This window comes from Urocitellus parryii, chromosome 5, assembly GCF_045843805.1.
Source record: "Urocitellus parryii isolate mUroPar1 chromosome 5, mUroPar1.hap1, whole genome shotgun sequence".
In the NCBI taxonomy this organism is placed as follows: Eukaryota; Metazoa; Chordata; class Mammalia; order Rodentia; family Sciuridae; genus Urocitellus; species Urocitellus parryii.
Genome location: NC_135535.1, coordinates 167,977,062 through 167,996,514, shown reverse-complemented (window position 1 = coordinate 167,996,514; position 19,453 = coordinate 167,977,062). Strand labels below are relative to the sequence as shown.

At 40.7% G+C, this 19,453-nt stretch overlaps 1 protein-coding gene across 3 annotated transcripts in view; it reads right to left on the bottom strand.

Moving 5' to 3' along the window:
* Positions 1 to 19,453, bottom strand: part of Sh2d4b (SH2 domain containing 4B) — an 83,617-nt gene that overhangs the window by 61,661 nt on the left and 2,503 nt on the right. The gene's annotated exons all lie outside the window — the stretch shown is intronic.

Genomic DNA, 19,453 nt, shown 5'->3' with positions numbered 1-19,453 from the left:
CTCCCCCTGGGGAGCATCACAATAGCTAAGCCAGCCAGCAGGAGCAGGTCCCCAAGGTGTCTGTGACTGAGCTCTCCTAAAATCCTCATCAAAGAGAATGTAGATAACAGTGAGGCACTTTCTGTAGGAACTGACTTATGTCACTCCTGGGCTGTGGCAGTAGTTGGTGGTAAACATTCTCTGCATCTCTTCTTCCTGTCCACTAGCTAGAAAAAAAAGAGAATCAAGTATGGTAGATAGCCAGATGAAGCAGCCTGATGCTGAGTCTCTGTGAACTATATCAGACAGTAACCTGAGCAAGAAATAAACCTGTGCTAGATTCAGCCACGAAGATTTCTCAGTTTTCCTACTGCAACAGATGGCATTGATTACTATGACTAATATGGAGATCTATCTCAAAAAACAGCTGCTGCTGAAACACATATAAACTACGCATCATTGACTTTCAGTTGAGTGGTGAGTGATGTCCATTAGGCTGGATGGCTCGAGATCCATGTCAAGCAAGAGCAAAATATTTGGTAAAAATGTCAGACACTGTAACTTAAAAATCAGGCCCAGGGCTTCCTGAACTTTCATTATAAGGGAAGAGGGTGGGAAATAAAAAGTTTGTAATGTGTGTTGGTTACTAGTGGCTGTGTTTGGCAAAGTGTCAAGAGAAGGAAATGAGTCTAAAGAAGAATTGAGGGCTTTGCAAGTAAAATGAGAGAGAATAGAGACCATTTAGAAATCTGGGACTTCATAGGATTGAGAAAAACATCTCCTTTTCTCTGAGGGCTCCAACTATAAGAGATGGAACCTTTAAAGTATTTTCATGTAGAGCTGAGTCAACTTTCTAAGGTGAATACATGATTGAGGACACAAAGCTCCATGGTGGTCACAAGATTGTGCTTCACCAGCCTCCTACTACTGAGGGCATTTTATCCTCATGCTTATAAATCTTCAAGCAACCTCAAGCATCATTTCCTCAATCTCTCAGGAAGATGCAAAGAGGGAAAGGCTTCTCCTAAGAAGTTTCATCTGTGGAGGAGAAAGCCCTTCACTGGGGCTCTTGGGTTTGTCCAAGGCCATGTTTCAGAGTCTGCTTCAGTCTCTGACTGAGCACACCAGGCTCATTCCTGAGACACACCAGACTCCTTGCCAAACTTTCTGGGACACCTCCAACCAACCTCCCTCCCTCTCTGCTTCAGTCAAGGTGAGGACTGCACTGCAGGGCAATGTCTCTCCAAGCCCCCAGCCAGCTCCTTGCCCTCTTTCTCTGACAAGCATTTTCCTTGAGGGAAAAAAAAAAAAAAAAAAAAAACCTTGCATGGTGAATCCCTCCCCATTCCTGTTCCTCAGAGAAGCCAGACTAACCCAAGAACATTGAGTGCCAACTCTCACAACTGTTTTACAAAGAACTTCAATGTAGATGCCTGCAGATGACAGTGAGACACATAGGGGTCCAGGAGCAAAGAAATAAAGTCAACTGTTAGAAAATGTCTAGTAAAGAATTTTAGGTATTGTTCCTGGGACATGGAAGCCAACAGAGGAGAAGCCTTTTGAGTTTTGGAGTATAAACTAGAAAGCCTTTGATTGTTCAAGACTCAGACAACTCTTGGGTGCCAACTTTAGTGAGCTGGAGGCGGGTTTCAAGATCATGCTGACCAGGGAGGGTGTGGTCCTCAACACTCACTCCAGAAGAGGCCGAGGTCAAAAATCAAGGAGAAAAAGCGTCCTCAAGGGGGTCAAGTCCATTCAAGGAATTCCTTCATGGCTAAGGTAGGGGAACTCTCAGAGCCCGGCCTGCAGGACTCAAGGATGCTATAGACTAGGGAAAACAGGTCTCACGCTCTCTCCTTTCCCAAATGGCAGTATGCCTAGAGATATTCTGGCCTTGGCTAGTGCTGTATATTGGTCTTAAGGGTGAGAGGTATTCAGACGACATGTCTATTTAGCACATTTGGACTTTACAGAGATAAATGTGGGGCCTCGGACCCTGTGGACTTCCAGGTGGATGCAGTGACTGGAATCCCTTTAAAAAAGTGGTGAATGCATTTCATAAGAAGGAGAAAATGAAATGTATAAATGTTCAGAATGGCAATCAATGACAGTGACCATGCTAGGTCCACCCTGCATTCCTTTTTTCTAGTCCACCAAGGACCACACTCCTCAGGTTCCCTTCAGTTCTGTGGGACCCTACAACTGACTTCTAGTCTGTGGAGTGTCAGGGGAAGTGATTGGTCTCACTTCCAGGCTGAGGCGATGAGCAGCTGCTATATCTTTTCTGCATTTTCTCCCTTGTCCACCCAGCAGGAAATAAATGACTCCAAGATGATGGAATTTTGAGAAAAAAAAATCATCCTGATCCATGAGTCAATGTCTAAAACAAGATCACACAGAGGAGCTGCTGAAACCATACCCAACCATTGCAGTCAAGAAATAAGCCTTCGTCATGTAAATGTACTGAAATGTCAGGGTTTATCAATTGCACAAGGCACATTAATCCCCCTAATATAGAAGGACACTGTTATATTTTTAGTACATTAAGGGCAATATAGTAATCAAGAACTAGGTATAATTCAGAGAGGCCATTACTACTAGAATTATAAAACTTTCAACAAAATAATGAAGAAAAGCAAATGACTAGTGACATCCCCATCCTGTCACAGTAAGTAAAGGGAACAGAGAAAGAACAAAATACGTGTAACTATCACAGCAGACGCTATCAATTGCCTCCACACCATCCACCCCAGCCCACCATCCTCCTTCACCACAGAACCCCAAGTTGTTCAGGGAGAAGCAGAGACGCTCCCCTGTAGGAAAGGTGAGTTTCCAGCCCAGCCTCAAAGGACAAAATAACAATGGATCTAAACCCGTCCCATAATGTTATTCTCATTGGCAAGTGATGGATCTAAGAGTGACAAGACTCACATTTCTAACAGAGTAGATACTGGCAGAAGCCCCAGTGAAGGGCTTTCTCCTCCACAGGATGAAACTTCTTAGGAGAAGCCTTTCTCTCTCTGCATCTTCCTGAGAGGTTGAGGAAATGATGCTCGAGGTTGCTAGAAGATTTATAAGCATGAGGATAAAATCACAGGCTGAGCACGGGGGAGCAGAAAGATAGACCAGGATGTGCCCCTGGAAATTTTGAACAGCTAAATAAATCACCCATTTCAGGACATCTTCAGACTTCTTGTCCTTTGAGAAAAACAAGAAACCTCAAGAAATAAAATTCTGCAGTTATTAAACAAAATAAGGCAACCCAGACATGGAAGTTTAATTTAATAGACATTTGTTTAATTAAGCAACTATTAGTTGTGTGTTCTGTTAGTTCTAGTCAAAGATATCTGCAGCCAATACAGAAAACAAACAGAAAATTATGCAAAGACAAGGAACCCTAAATATGTCCATTAACACAATAAATGTAGGCAGAAAGAATTCTCCTATTAAAAATCCGAGACGATTGAATGTGATTAAAAAATAAATCCATCTATGTGCTACTTAAAGAAAACCCACTTTAAAAAAAAGAAAGGTTAAAAATAGAGGCAACAACAGACTGTGCAAAGGCAAGCATAAAGAAAGCAGAAGCGTCAATGTCAGACAAAGCAAAATTCAAGGACAAACGTGTAAACAAGACATAGAAGAATATTGTGTGATAATAAAAGTTGCAACCCACCAAGAAGATATAACAGTCGTAAAACTTTATACAACAAGCAACATAACAGCCAACTGCATAAAAGAAAAACACCAAAAATACAAGAAGAATTTGAAAATGTGTATAAACTCATGGTGGGCACTTATTACGTCTGTTTCAGAAGTCAGTGGGTCAAACAGATTTTTTAAAGTAATGATATATAGGAGTCGAACGATTCAATTTTATTTCATAATTACAGAACTTTTTTTTTCTTCTTTTGGTACCAGAGACTGAACCCATTGGTGCTTTACCACTAAACTATATCCTTTTTATTTTGACACAGGGTCTCACTAAGTTTCTTAGGGCCTCGCTAAATTGGGAGGCTGGCTTCAAACTTGCAATCTTCCTGCCTCAGCCTCCAGAGCTGCTGGAATTACAGGCATGTGCCACAATGCCCAACAGAACTTTTATTTCTTAAACACTGAGCATATACTTTTCTTTTGCTCTTATAGTTATGAGAAAATTTTTATAGGCCATATTCCCTAATAATAATACCCCAAATTAGAAGACAGTGGGGGGAAATTAGTCATAAAAAAATTTTAACTGTTCTATAATCTAGAAAATATCTCCCAGATAACCCTTGAATCTTTAAGGAAGTCAATGTTGAAAAGACACATTATTTGGGGTAGGGGGAATGCAGCAAGAAATATGCAAGAAATGTGCATATGCACACATCTCATAGTAAGCTCAGAAGAAAACTTGCAGGTTTAAAGGCTTTTCTTTTTGATGTTCCTATAAAGATATTCCTCTCTCTTTCAGGGCTGGGGATGTGGCTCAAGCGGTAGCGCGCTCGCCTGGCATGCGTGCAGCCCGGGTTCGATCCTCAGCACCACATACAAACAAAGATGTTGTGTCCGCCGAGAACTAAAAAATAAATATTAAAATTCTCTCTCTCTCTCTCTCTCGCTCTCTCTCTCTCGAAAAAAAAAAAGATATTCCTCTCTTCTCCAAACACATCGTAATGCATACAAAACAACAAGGGATACAAGAAATACCTCTACGGCATCTCTACCGAACAGAAGCGTGAAACTGTGGGAGAGATAGGAGCCTCCAACCTGCTGGACTCCATCTGGGTCCCAAAGAATAACATGACTCCTGCAGGGTAAAGTGGCATAAATATTCTCCAGGCAATACAGGAACCTAATTAAAGAGGAGTGTAATGAAGCCAGATGCTGGTAATGGGAGCAGCAGGTAGAGTGGACAGAGGTATGTGGTAGATGTACATGGTAGAATACTATTCGGTCTTGAAGAAGAAGGAAATATTATCATCTGCAACAATGTGGATAACTGGGAGAACATAGACAAGTTCCACATGAAACCCCTGATATGTGGAGTGTGAAAGTGGTTACCAAGGACTGGAGGCAAGGAGATTGGGGAGATGTTGGAATATTGTGTGTGCGTGTGTATGTGTGTAAATGTAATACATATATGCAGAGTTGAAAGAGTAGTCTCATTTTACATTTTTGCAAATCTGCCTTATGTCCAACTTAATTGAAAGCAGATGGATTTTTCATATCTGTTCCTACATTCACTCTGTTATGATATGTAATTTTGGTTGAAATACATTTTTTAAAATGTATTCCCCTACATATGCAGTTGGAAAAAAAAGAAGAAAAGAGAACAATTAGCACCTTTTTCAGATAATTTTTGATGCTATACCAAAAATCAAACAAGAGGTGGTTTCTTAAATGTTAGCTGTGGCTTGGAATCTGAAACCATATTGATTAGTTTTATTATAGTTTATTAAATTGAAATTCATTTGTTATGTTATTTTCTTAGTTTTAGCCATGTACCACGGTGACATAAGATGTTAACCATAGGGAAAGCTGGGTGAGAGGCAGATGGAAAGTTTCTAAACTACTCTGAAACTCTTCTAAGACTAAAGTTAGTTCAAAATAAAAAGTTCGAGCATTTAAAAAGCAAAATAAAAATAAACACTCATTTGTCACTGGGTGTGGTAGTGCACGCCTGTATTCCCAGCAGCTCAGAAGACTGAGACAGGGGGATCACAAGTTCAAAGCCAGTCTCAGCAAAAGCGAGGTGCTAAGCAACTCAATGAGACCCGTCTCTCATAAAATACAAAATTGGGCTGGGGGTGTGGCTCAGTGGTTGAGTGCTCCTGAGTTCAATCCCTGGTACTCCACCCCACCCCCCAAAAAAACTATTTAGTTTGTTATTCACTTTGAACGGTTCTTTTTCTCATGCATGATTTTGCAACATTACTCATTTGTCCTTTGGAAAATAGTGATTCAGTGAGTCAAGCAGACCTTCCATACATGGACTCACTTTATTTTACATATCAGAAAAGTCACATTTGTAAATACATGTATGAATCTCTTGAGAAAAGTCATTATGTATTGGGTGACAAATAAACGCACTGTGGCAGATGTTAAGTTTTTCAAAATTTTTAGCTTTTGCCTGAAAGTTAGAATTTATCACTGGCATAAATTTTATCAGTTGCTTTCCTTGAAGTAACAGATCTACTTTATTTATTTTCAAATACCCATATTTGAAATATATATATATATATATATATATATATATATATATATATATACACATATAAATTGTTGGCCTTTTTTTAAGTAAAAATGATGTAACCTGAAAGAGGCTACTTCATCATGTAATGAAACAAGCATACCTGCTTTTTCTCAGGACACCCATCATACTTCTGTAGGCAGCAAAAATACTTCATGCATACATTCCATTTTGTCACACAATGAAATAAGGTTTACTATTCATCAAGAGATGAAAATATCATCCATTTTATTGTGAACACATCATCATTTTTTTTGTGATTGTGTCATGGTAAAAAATACGATACTGCTACCATTATGGGGCCAGCAGATTTACCACTAGGTTAGTCAACTTATAAAGAGAAAAGGTTTGTTTTGGCTCATAGTTGTGGAAGTTTCAGTCTATGATTGGGCAGACCTATTTCTTTTAGGCCTCTGGTATAGGGATGGGGCAGCCAGTCATGGTGGGAGCATATGTCAGAGAAAACCATACATCTAATGTACCAGGAGAGAAAGGGATTGAGGTCCCACAGTTGTCTCTTAGGACATACCCCCAATGACTTCCTGACCTCCCAGTAGGTTCCATCTCTGAAAAGTTCCAGCACCTCCCAATAGTACCAAGCTGGGGACTAAGCCTTTAGCACATGGACCTTTTGGAGACATTCCAGATTCAAACTATAGCATCCACTATTGGTTTTGTATCCTTAATACAAGTGTAAGCATTGTTTAAAATAAAAAGTCACATCTTAATGTTGTTGTGAAAATCATTTTGACCTTGTAGACACCCCCCACCCCCGTACCCTTAAACACCCCTAAAAATCCATTGACCACACTTTGAGAAACACTGCCAGGATACTGGAGATTAATTTTTTTAATATAATTCTAATTTTAAAAGGAGTAATCTAAAATATACAAAGAATACTTATAAATGAATAAGAAAATAATCCTATGAGAAAAAAGTGGAATAGATACTATGGTAAATGCTGTTAGTGACCTACTGGTTACCCCTCCAGATTCTGTCCACTGCTTTTTTGCTATTAGTACTCTGAGTTTAAGGCAGTCATTCACCTGCTTAAAAGTCTCAGCATTTTCTCAGTCTTCCTTCCAATTAAGGGTAACCCTGTGATAAGGTTCTGACCAATAAATGTTAAGTAGATTACCAGGGAGTTGTGGGGAATATTTTTTTATTGTTCTAAGAAAGATAACATTCAGTCTTCCTTTCCACTTCTGAACACCAAAATATAGATGTGATACCAAGAAGCACAATAGCCACTGGAGACCCAAAATGCTAAGCCATCTTCTGAGGATCTTGAAAGAAGAGACAGAGAAAGTAATGGTATCACAGAGCCACTCACACAACCCAGGACTATCCTTTTCCAGATTTTTGTTAGGTGGGATTAAATAATGTATTGCTTATAAATACAAAGTGCTTATGGTTTGAATGTGTTTATCCAAAATCTCATGCACTGAAAATTTAATTCAAAATTTATAAATTAACAGTATTTCAAGGTGGAGTCTTTGAGAGGTAATTTAGATTAGATGAGGTTAAGAAGGTCAGGTCTGCATGATGGCATTAGTGCCTTTTAAAAGGATGAGGGACTTGAGCTAGCAAGCTTAATATTTTTATAGAATTTTGATTGTAAAAGAACTCAAATGGTATTTACAAGGAATGCTTATAAATGACCCAGTAATTCCACCCAAGAGAAAAGAAAACTTATGTGTACACAAAAACCTTATGCATAAATGTTCACAGAAGCATTATTCATATAACCCCCAAAGTGGAAACAACCCAAATGTCCATGTTTGAAATCATGCATATACTGTTCTCTCACCACAATGGAATTGATATAGAAATACATAACAGAAGAATATCTAGAAAAAATTCCTTCAAACATTCAGAAATTAAGCAGCACAATTCTAAATAACCCATGAATAAAAAAAGGAATCACAAAGTGAATTAGAAAATATTTTAAATTAAAATATAACACATAATAATCTATGAGATTTGGTTGACACAGTGCATTGGGAGAAAATTCTAGCATCAAGTGCTTTTATTCAGAATGAAGAGCCAGATGCAGTTGTAAATGCTTATAAATACAGCAACTTAGGAGACTGAGGCAGGAGGATCCAAGTTCAAGGAAGCCCTCAGCAAATTAGTGAGGCCCTAAGCAACTAACTGAGACCCTTTATCAAAATAAAAATAAAAAGGGTTAGGGATGTAACTCAGTGGTAAAGCACCTCTGAGTTCAGTCAGAAGAAGGAGGAGGAAGAGGAGAGAATAAAGGAGCTCAAACCAATGGTCTAAGTTTCTATACTTTCTAAAATACAGAAAATAAGAAAAACTTAAACTTAAAAACTTCATGATAGTAAGTTGATAACTTAGATGAAATAAATTCTTTAAAAGATGCAAGATGTACCAAAGCTCACCAAAGAAGAAATGCATCCTCTGAATAGCTCGGTCTACAAAATAACTTCAACTTGTACTTTCAAATCTACCCATAATGAAAGCCTGGACACATAGATTAATAAAAAACTTAATAAAGTATTAGCAAATTGAATTTAGACTTATATAGAAATAATAATTTATCATAACCATATAGTTTACCACAGGGATTCAAGGTTAGTTCAACATTTAATAATCAAAGAAAGTAATTAATAATATCTGCAAGGGCAAAAAAGAGAAGAAAAAGAAAAAGAACTACAATCATTTCAGTACTTGAAAAGAACATCTGACAAAACTAAAATCCATTCCTAATAAACATTCTTAGCAAACTAGAAATAGAGAAGGAGCTCCTCGTCCTGATAAAATGCATCTATAAAAATCCTGGATCTAACATTATATTCAAGGATCAAAAATTAACTATTTACCCTTAATGACTGGGAACAAAGCAATGTTGTTAGCTCTCACCACATCTAATACTGGACTGAAGATCTTAACTGGTGCAGTGAGGCAAGAAAAAGATCATAAAAGATGTATGTATTGGAAAGAAAGAAATATATCTGTCTTTGTTTTATGACAAATTACATATAAAAATCTCAAAAAAACTACAAAAAAAAGCTATTCAAACTAATGAGTGATATTAACATGGTCACAGCATATTACATCAGTACACAAAAATCAATTGCCCTGCAGAATGAAATCGACCAAACTATGCTATGTATATGTATGAATATATTACAATGAATTCAACTTTTATGTATAACTATAATGCACCAATATAAATAAATAAATAGTAGAGTCAAGGAAGGGGATCAGCGGGAAAAGGGGGGGAAGCAGAAATACTTGGGATGGAAATGAAGCAAGTTTTGTGATATGCACTTATATGTATGTCAAAATGACCCACCATTATGTTTAACTATAATGCACTAATGAAAAACATACATTGTGTTTCTATATTTTAGCAATAGACAATTAAAATTAATTTTTAAAATGTCATTTACAGAAGTATCAAAAAATAAGAACTACTATGAGGTATTAACAAAATTTGTTCCCTAATCTATAAAACATTGCTGAGAGAAACTAAAAACTTTAAGAAGCAGAACAAAATACCTTTTTATGGATTGGAAAAGCTATTTACACAAATTTGGCAATCTGATTCTAAAACTTAGGTGGACCTAGAGTAGACAAAACAATATTGAAAAAGAACAAACTTGAATGACTTGCACAATTTGTTGACAAGATTTACAACAAAGCCACAGTTTCAGGACTTGCTAGAAAGCTATAGCTAATGTGATATTTGTGTAAGTAGAGAAATAAATATAATGAAACAGACCCATATATACATATATGATCAACATATGAACCATGCCAAGGCAATTTAATTAAGAATAATTTTTTCTCAACAAATAATACTGGGAAATAATATATTTTGCATTCACATGCAAAAAAAATGAATTTGACTCTTACTTTGCATCATAAATATATCCATATTCAAGCTGTCGAGGAATGAGAAAGATAATGTATGCATATATATTCAGCTTTCCCTCCAATTAAAAAGTCACTTTCCACTTGAAAATGCTGGGAAGCCCAAGTTGTACCATGCTGGTTTACCAGATTTTCCTTTAAAACCCAGATGCAGGGGCAGTGAGTCCAGGAATAACCCAAGAATATTTCCTTCTATTTGATTCCTTCTCCGCATTTATATGGCATCAAGTCTCCTGCTCCTGAAACCCACTTTGTCTTCTGAAGTTTCTATTCAGATGTGTTTAATGGATGGGATGACCAACAGTCCAAGTTTGCCTGGAGACAAGTTGGTTTCCAAGATGTAAGCCTTTTTATTTTATAAAAAGGAAGGTCCTAGGCTAAGAAGGACAAGATGGTTCACCCTCAGCAGAGATATTAACAGTTTACCCAGTATATCCAACTTCCCTTCTAGCTCTACCTTTCACAGCTCATAACTCTGAAAAGCAGCAGCCCAACTATCTCCATGAGCCTCTTTGCTTACAGATGTGGACCACAGCTGAGACAACCAGACTCCCATGAAATGGAATACACTGAGATGCAAAGGCATGAGTGTCATATTTGGTACTGGATCTTGGAGATGGAAGGCCATGTGATTAAGACCTGGAATACATTAAGAGGGGGCCATGTTTGCGGATGAATAGCATCAGGAGCTAGTCCTTAGGAGCAAGTGTGCAGAGAGAAGCACAAATGAGTGGCAGGGGAGAAAAACGACTCTGACTGCAGACAGCTTTCTAATTCCATGCTGTGCTTGTTTTCACATTCTCAAAGATTGCTTGGAAGTACCTCCTTTCTCTGGCATGTCCTTATTGAAATACCAGCAACCTAGCTGAACCATGGAAGTCTAATGAACAGACCGCTGGTACCTATTACAATAGATGCACACTGCACACAGTAGGTGTTTCCTACATGTGGGTGAAATTAATTACATGCTGTGTTGGTGAATAGTATATGTCAGCCTTGCTAGGCTATGGTGCCCAGATGTTTGGTACACTAGTCTTAGCATTGCTGTGAAGGTATCTTTTGGATGTAATGAACATTTATAGTCAGTTAACTTTAAAGCAGATGAGTCTCCTTAATGTGGGGGTGGGTGTCATTCCCTCCAAAGCCTTAATAGTGAAAAATTAAGGCTTCTACAAGAAGAAGAGACTGTAAAATAGAAATCCTGCTTCAATTTTCAGCCTCCTGGCCCACCCTATGGATTTAGGATTTGCCAGTCCCACAAACATGAGCCAATTCCTAAAAATAAATTATATGAACACATATCCTTTTGGTTCTGTTTCTCTAGAGAACCTAGACTGATGCATGTGTTAATACTAGCTGGTGATGAAGTGACAGAATTTCAGAACAGTCAGGAATCAGGAGATACTGTGGACCAGCACCTGCTCCTAAGGGTAGGACCATATCTAATTGTAAGGAACCTTCAGAGAATCCTTCAAGGGAGGTGGCTGACCCAACAGCTGGTGGGTTCTCTTAACCTAAGTGCCTTTTGTTCTATTTGTGAATTTAAATCTGGAGAAACAGAAAAGAACTCAGCCAGGCACATAAGAAATGTGCTAACGCTAATGTTTGTCAAGTATTTACAACATGTCAGACTTCACTGGGACCATCTCATTTCATCTTCCCCACAAATCTGGGATATAGGTACTATCATCATCTCAGTTTACACAGAGGCTAGAATATCTTGCCAAAGTGGAAAACAGCCACAGTTAGGGAGTAGGCAGAGCCAAAATTTAACCCAGGCAGTGTGACATACAACTCCTCTGGCAAATGCAAAAGCCCAGCAGGGTTTCGACATAAGGTACACTCTCAATAGTGTCAGGCTATTTTTTGTTGCATTCCACACTGTCCTTACTGTATGACACAGACACGGGACTCAGCCACACTTAACCATCATCCCACCATTCTCTCCAACATTGTGACTGTAAAATGACTCCCCAGCTCAAGGCCACATCTCCTTTTGAAGGAGTGTATCTTAGTACCTGATGTAATTATTGTTGAGAATCTGCAACACTCTAACTCCAACCCAGCTCCCCATCTGGGACCCAGCAGAATCAATGTGACAGAGAGGGGGTCAGGACCTGAGTCTTCATTTTGTTACTTATCAGACCAATTTTCTCATCTGGGACAACATCTAATGCATAAACTGCTTGTCAAAGGAGGGGATTGCTCAAATTCTTCAGGCACAGACTAGACATCCTGAATCTTTAGCATCTCACCAAGTCTGAATGTGAGAACCCAACTAAGGTGGCCAGAAAATGAAATACATCAGTGAAATGACAGGATGGAAAATAAATGAGGCCTAAGGTTATGTAACTTTGAAAGGATGTGAAGGAAATTGGTGTGAAAATGAACCCAAAGAATTTCAACCTTGGGCTATGAATGTAGGTCAGTTCTAGGCAAGGCCCCACATTCAACCCCCAGTACTAAAAAGAGAGAGAGAAAGAAAAAGAGGAGGGGGAGGGAATTTAGACTAAAAGTCTAATGCAAAAAAAAAAAAAATCTATTTCCAAAAGGGAAAACCATAGGAATCTTTGCTAATTCTTACATGAGAAAAACCTAGAGAGCAGAAATGCTAGCCATTCTGAGAGAGAGCAGAGGAACAGGCAGCCGAGCCGTCTGCAAGCTGTTACTTCAGCTTCAATCCAGTGGCTCCAAGCTGGAGTTGAGACCTGAGGTCAGGTTACTGAGAGATAAATAGATGGTGGCCTTTCTCAGAACTGCCCCTGCTGACCTCCAGGCCAGAAAGGGAAGCAGGGAGGATGCATGAGCATCCCTGAGACAAGAGGAGAGAAATAAAACTCGGGCAGCTCAGTCCAACACCCTCGAGCTGAGTCCCTGCACAGGTTTAGGACAGGTGCCTCCCTCTGTGCAGAACTGAACAAAATGCAGTCCTGTTCAAACAGTTCTTGGGCTTTGGGCAGCAGCTGGGAGAAAGACGGAGAATAAGAAAGAACAGGGTAAGTGCCCAGCAACTCAAGTTCCCTGCTGATCCATTGATCACTGACAGCTGTGTGATCCAGGACATGGGCCTTTGTTCCTTCCCTAAGACTCCTCAGCAATGAAATCCCAGAATCCATATGTTGACACTAAACCCAAGTATTAGGAGGTGTGGACTTTGGGTGATTAGGTCACAAGGGTAGAGCTCTAACAAGTGGGATTAGTACCCTTAAAAGAGGCCAGAGAACTAACTCACTGTCTCTCTGCCATGAGAGGATACAAGGAGATGCCAACCATCTGCAACCAGAAGAGGGCCCTCACCAGAATCCAACTATGTTGGCACTCTGAGCTGGGTCTTCCAGGATCCAGAACTATGAGGAATAAATACTTGTTATTTAAGCTATCTAGACTGCTAAATCGCTATTGCAACCCCAGCTCACTAAGAAACACCTTACCCCTATGTGCTTTGGTTTAGACCTTAAATGTCTCCTAAAGACATGTGTGTCAGAGGCTTAGTCCCCAGCTTGGCACTATTGGGAGGTGATAAAAACTGTAAGCAGCGGGGCCTAGTGCAAGCTCTTGCCATCATTGAAGGAGTGCCCTTGAAGGGGATATTGGGATCCTAACACGCGCCCCCTTCCTCTCCTGTTGCTTCCCAGCCACTGTGAGGGGAGCAGCTTTGTTCCACAACACACCATGAGGCTCCTCCTCACCATACAAAGTAATGGAGCCAACAGACCTTGGCTGAAAACTACAAAAATGGGAGCTAGAATAAACCTTTCCTCTTTTTAAGTTGATTATCACAGGTATTCATCATGATTGTAGAAAGCCCACTAGCGCCCATGTGGCCCAGCTCTTGGGGAACCTACAGAAGAAATGGAAAGGGGCAAATACTCCCTGCCTCTTTATATCTCCCCTGGAAACCGTGTATGAAAAATAGCATTAACAGGGGATAGACAGAAGCAAGCGGTGGGACATGAGATTAAGGGAATAATTCTATAAAGTGGGCTCACTGTGCTGACACCCACGTGCTTTCTTTTCCAAGAAGCACTTTACCTGAAACCCTGCCTGGTTTGAGTGAACAGGATATGTTACATTCCTCAGCAAACTACCTGCTATCTGCGGGAGAAATACAGGCCCAAAATAATTCCAATAAGAACACAAGGTACCCTGAAGTGGAGACTTTTGTGACCCTTTTATACACCAGATCTTGGAACTCAGGGAGATAAGGATAATTCCCTTTATAGATTATAAAATCTATAAGAATAGGTTCCATTTAGAACCTGTCAGCATGGGCCAAAGTGACCTAGAGTGGTCATGACAGTGGGGACTTGAAAGTCTAATGTTATCCTGCTGTCAGTCAAAAGTCAAGAGGTGGACCTAAGGAGAACTTTCTAGAAAATTCCCTAGAACCCCTATAAAACTCCAGGGCAAGATATACATGCAGTGCTATCCTTTCCTCTCTGAGAAGGATCCACTCCCTCCCTTGAGAATGTCCCCTTTTCCCCTTTCCTATCCCACTAATAAACTCATACCTGTTATTCTGAGTGACATGTTTGAAATTTTTCTGACTTGATTTCAAGAATTGGTGTTTCATTGGGGGGCCTTGATGCTGCCTCAATCTCCCAGAAGGCCTCAACCCTGCAACAGTATCTCCCTATACCCTCATGAACAGTGTTGACTATCAAATGTTGACAAGACTTGCTAATCCCATTGTTTTAATTTGCATTTATGTGATTTACTAATGAGGTTGAACCTCTTTTCACATCAGCATTGTGATCTGAAATCTCCCCACCCCCATGAGTTACTTGTTCATGTCTTTTCTCCATTTTACTGGTGTTGGTTGTTATTTCCTAATTGATTTAGAGAACTTGTTCGCGGGGATACTAATACCTTGCCTGTTATGTGTGGTGCAAATATTTTTCCCATTTATCTCCTGTTTTGACCTTTTGGGAAGTTTGGTTTGGCATGTTTTATTCAGATTTTGTGTTTAGTTAGGTTTTTCTGAATTTTCTTTTTTTATTCTTGTATTTTAAGAAAGTCTCAACTATCCCCAATATTCTCTTATATTTTCTTTTATTATTTTTTATAATCCTTTATGCTTTTTGGTTGTTGGGTATTGGTCCTTGGTCACCTTTGATGAGTCTTTTTCATCAGGGGAAAAGCCATGAAGAGGAAAGCTCTGTGTGGCACAGCCAGAGAAATCAGAAACTTGAATCCCGGCATCGCACTCAGATTCTAACTCCATCTCCCACTTGCTTCCTACAGCAGGCTGCTGAACCCTCTGAGGTTCTTTTTGCTCAACTAAAATGTAGATAATTCCTTATCTGGTTGATTCAAAGATACACATTTTACTTAACATCTCTGAAATCAGAATGTGTTTCATAACCAATGGATCAATTTACTTGTTCATGTCTTAGTAGCACATAAAATAATAGCATGTCTTTTAATCAGTCACTGTTTTTATTTTTATGAAATACATCTGGATGCATCTTCCAAGTCACTGAAGGGCTTAGGCAAGTGGAGGTGCTTGAAGGGCAGACAAGTCTCCATTTGGTTAAGCTCGCCTTCCTTCCAAGAAGCAGTTGCTTTGAGGCCTTGTTCTGCTTGCCCTCTCCACCACCCTAGATCTGAGTCTGCTTCCTAGAGACCCCTCCTACCAAAAGCCCTCAGCTGCCTGAGGCTGCTAGTTCTGTGCTTAGAGATACAGAGGACAATCAAGGGCTCCCATAAGGTTGATCCTCCTCTATAGCCACAAAATCTGCACCTTCACCCCTAGGGACATGGCACTGACCAGGCACCAGAGCCATCACCCTGGTCACTGTGGATGACTCCGTAACTCCTCACAGAAGCCTCTGCCCTGGTTCCTCTTGCTGCCCACCTGGCAAGTCTGGGGCTTTGTGGCTTCTGAAAGCTGGTGCTAAAGATGGGGAGCAGTGGCCTTGGTGCCCTTTGTCAGGAGAAGCTGTTCACTAGAAAGCACACCACTGGGCCTAGGGTGGCAAGAAGAAAATGATTGGAAAGGATGAGAAGACCTTCATCAGTATCGTGCACACAGGGCGGGCCTCAGGGACTGCACATTAGCCCATCCAATCCTCACAGCCACCATGAAGGGAGGGGGTCACAGAAACCCTCCCCCAGTACAGATGAAGGCTGTGCTGCAGGAGGACAGTGACACATCCAGGATGCTGAGACATGTCACCATGCTGAGCCAAAAGTGGGTCCCCATCAATGTCTAGGCCACACACCTGAGTGGAGCGCCTACTACATGGTACATCTAGAGTGGACTACACAGACCAGGTGGGTAGAGCAGAAAGGTCTGGCTACCTGTTCTTTTCTCCATGTCACACTGCCAACAGACCACACAGCAAGTCCCATCATGGCTCTCAGGGACTTCCTTTATCCACTCTCTTGACCAGCCGGGCACCCTACACCCAGCTACATAGTCACAACTAGGGTGGTCCCAGGCCATGGGCCATGCCTTCAGTTATCAACAGATTACAGTAATTCCCTGTGACTATGCCACATGCCCACCATAAAGCCCTTTTCTTTACTGATGATAAAGAAAGAAAATAGGTTTGAGAACATTTACCAAAATAAGTCTTAAAATTGCAAATAGTATTTAATACACATTTTCCAATAGAGTCTTCTTTTAAAAAAAATGATATCAAAAGGCTAGGGTGGAGGAGATACACACAAATACACACTAAGTAAATGAGAATTTTAAAAGAAGCTAAAAATCTAAGTCAAAATCCTAAAATAAGAAATGAAAATGAAATTAGTTCTAAGTGAAAAGATAACAAAGAATTGTCACTATGTGTATATTATAGTCTCATATATCAGCTTCTATAACAAATCCCAAAGCACAAGTTTATATGGTCAATCTTTATATATGTTTACTGAAGAATTTCAAGATCAACAAGAGGAATCACATGGTGTAGCACATAGCCCATATTAAAAAAAAAATCTTTTAAGACCTGGTTCTTCAATTACATCCTTTGGACACACCATGCATACAAGGTTCTTGGCCTATGCTCACCCACACAAGCTACAACTGTACCCCAAGGCCTTGTTCTAGATGAGGGGATGGAAACTTAAACAATGCAAGAAACACCCATGGTCTGGGGATGACTTCAAGCAAATGGAGGAGACAGAACATAAACTAGCAAAAAGAAACAGTAAGAAGAGGAGGGAGAGAAAGACACAGAGGAGGGGAAGGCAGGAATCCTCAGAATGGAAAACACAATGTTTGCCAGGCTGAGGGGAGGAGAGGAGAGGGAGGAGCACTCAATAGATGCAAGATTTCCTTTTGTTCTGAACTTGACAGTGGTGATGCTGGACAACATTTGAATACATTTAAAACCACTGAATTGCATATTTTTAAAATGGCTAAGATGGTAAATTTTATCTTATGTTTTCCACAATTAAAATAAAAATAGATAATTTTCAGATGCGGTAAGTGCTAGGACAAACATTAGGGAGGGAGTTGTAATGGAGAGATCAGAGAGACTCCTTGAGAGTGGGTCGTCAGTAAAGAACTCAACATGTAATTGCAAAATGATAGAAAGGAACCATCCTTGGGAGGGTTTGGGAAAAGGGGCTTCCCACACAGTGGGACACAAAGGGGATTGGAGAGATATGTGGATACCATTCTGTAAGTGCAATGGAAGCCACCAGGCAGAGAAGTGAGGTATGCCCAAGACTTATTATATCAAATGGTCTTTGGTGGCTGAGTGTGAGGCAGGGGGACGCCTGAGAATATGGTCACACTATGAATGCTCCAGTCAGGGTTAGCATTCAAGGTTGGGACTTCTGTGCCTGGAAAAGTCACATGCTGAGCACAGGAGGACCTAGATTCAACAGGTGAAGTTGCCATGGTTACTAGATGTCCCTAGAAAACATAAGGGCCAGTGAGAAGTTCTGCATTCATGAAACTCCCATTGAATTGGCAGGAGTGGAACTGCTGAGACATAAAGGAGGCCTAGGAGGGTGACTCCCTCTGGCCCCAGCTGGGGGCTGCCTCTGGGAGCTGCTCAGGTCAAGCAGGCAGAGAGGTGGACCAGGAGGTGGGAGGTCATCTTGAACCCTGCTGTGAGGTATGGAGGTAATGGAAGCTGGAAACCCAGCACATCACAGGCTGGAATAGATGCAGGCCAAAGAGCCACCTGGGAGGGATGCAGGATTCTGCCTCAGGGTTGGCTGTGTGGTGAGAATAAGCCAACCTCCTGAGTGTGCAGGCTTTCACACTGTGGCTGATTTCAGCCACACTGAAGGAGAAAGCAGGAAGGAGGTCAAGGAAAGTTGTCTGGCTCCCAGAGGACATCCAGAAAGATGAGGCAGTGGTCACAGAGGAACCAATTTAACACTAGCAGAATATCAGTCATGGCAGAGCTGACAGGTCCAGCTGGGAAAGCTTCCCATATTATCAGAGCAGTGTGAATATGTGCCCTGACTCCTTATCTCCAAGACCACAACACTCCAGCCCTGAGAAACTGGGATAACTAGATAACTAAGCAAGTGCAGAAGTGACCCACAAGACTGTGAAGTTTCTGATTCCCAAAGCAGTTGGGAGTTCTTGCAGGGACATGGGAACAAAGCTGGAGGAGGCTGCATGGGTAGGGAAGGGGATTGGCTTAAGTCTTAATAGGAACATAATGTCATAATGCATCTCCCAGAGTCTCAGTATAAATGCAACTTCCCACTGGACAACAAACTTTATCCAAAATATGATAAATAATCAACATGATAAATACCCCATCTTCCAAGCTAAGGACCTATGTCTTCTATGACTGGGTAGAACATCTAAAGCTTCATGCCAAAATGGAAAGTGAAAATAGAAAAGAAGTGCCACAAGATTAGAGGAGTGAGGTATGCCCAGCTGTGACCCCATCTCCTCTCCTGCCTTGCTTTAATGGTATAGTTCTAAGCCTTCACCCCAGCTTATATGTGTTGGTTCCAAATATATGTCCCAAGATCAATAAAGCCCCAAGGTGTTGTGAACTAGAATGATCCATGCCACCCTGCTTATTCCCAGTCTCACTGGGCACAATTTGATAGTGGACAAGTTCTTAGGCACACAGCATGCCTTGTCCTGCCCTGTGCTACACTGCCTACAAATGCCATCAGAGCGTTACCTGAGCCCTAAGAACAGTGAGGTCAGGCCTACTGGAAGCTGGGAAATGTTCCCAGAAAAGAGAGGGTGAGAGAGGAGAACAAAGGGGACAGGCAGGACTGGGGACAGTGGCCAGGAGGAGATGCAGCATCATTCCAGCTGGCTAAGACCCATCAAGATCGTGTTTAGGATCCCAAGAGGCCAGCACACAGCTCACCAGAGGCACTACAGATGCCTCTTTCAGGATAAAT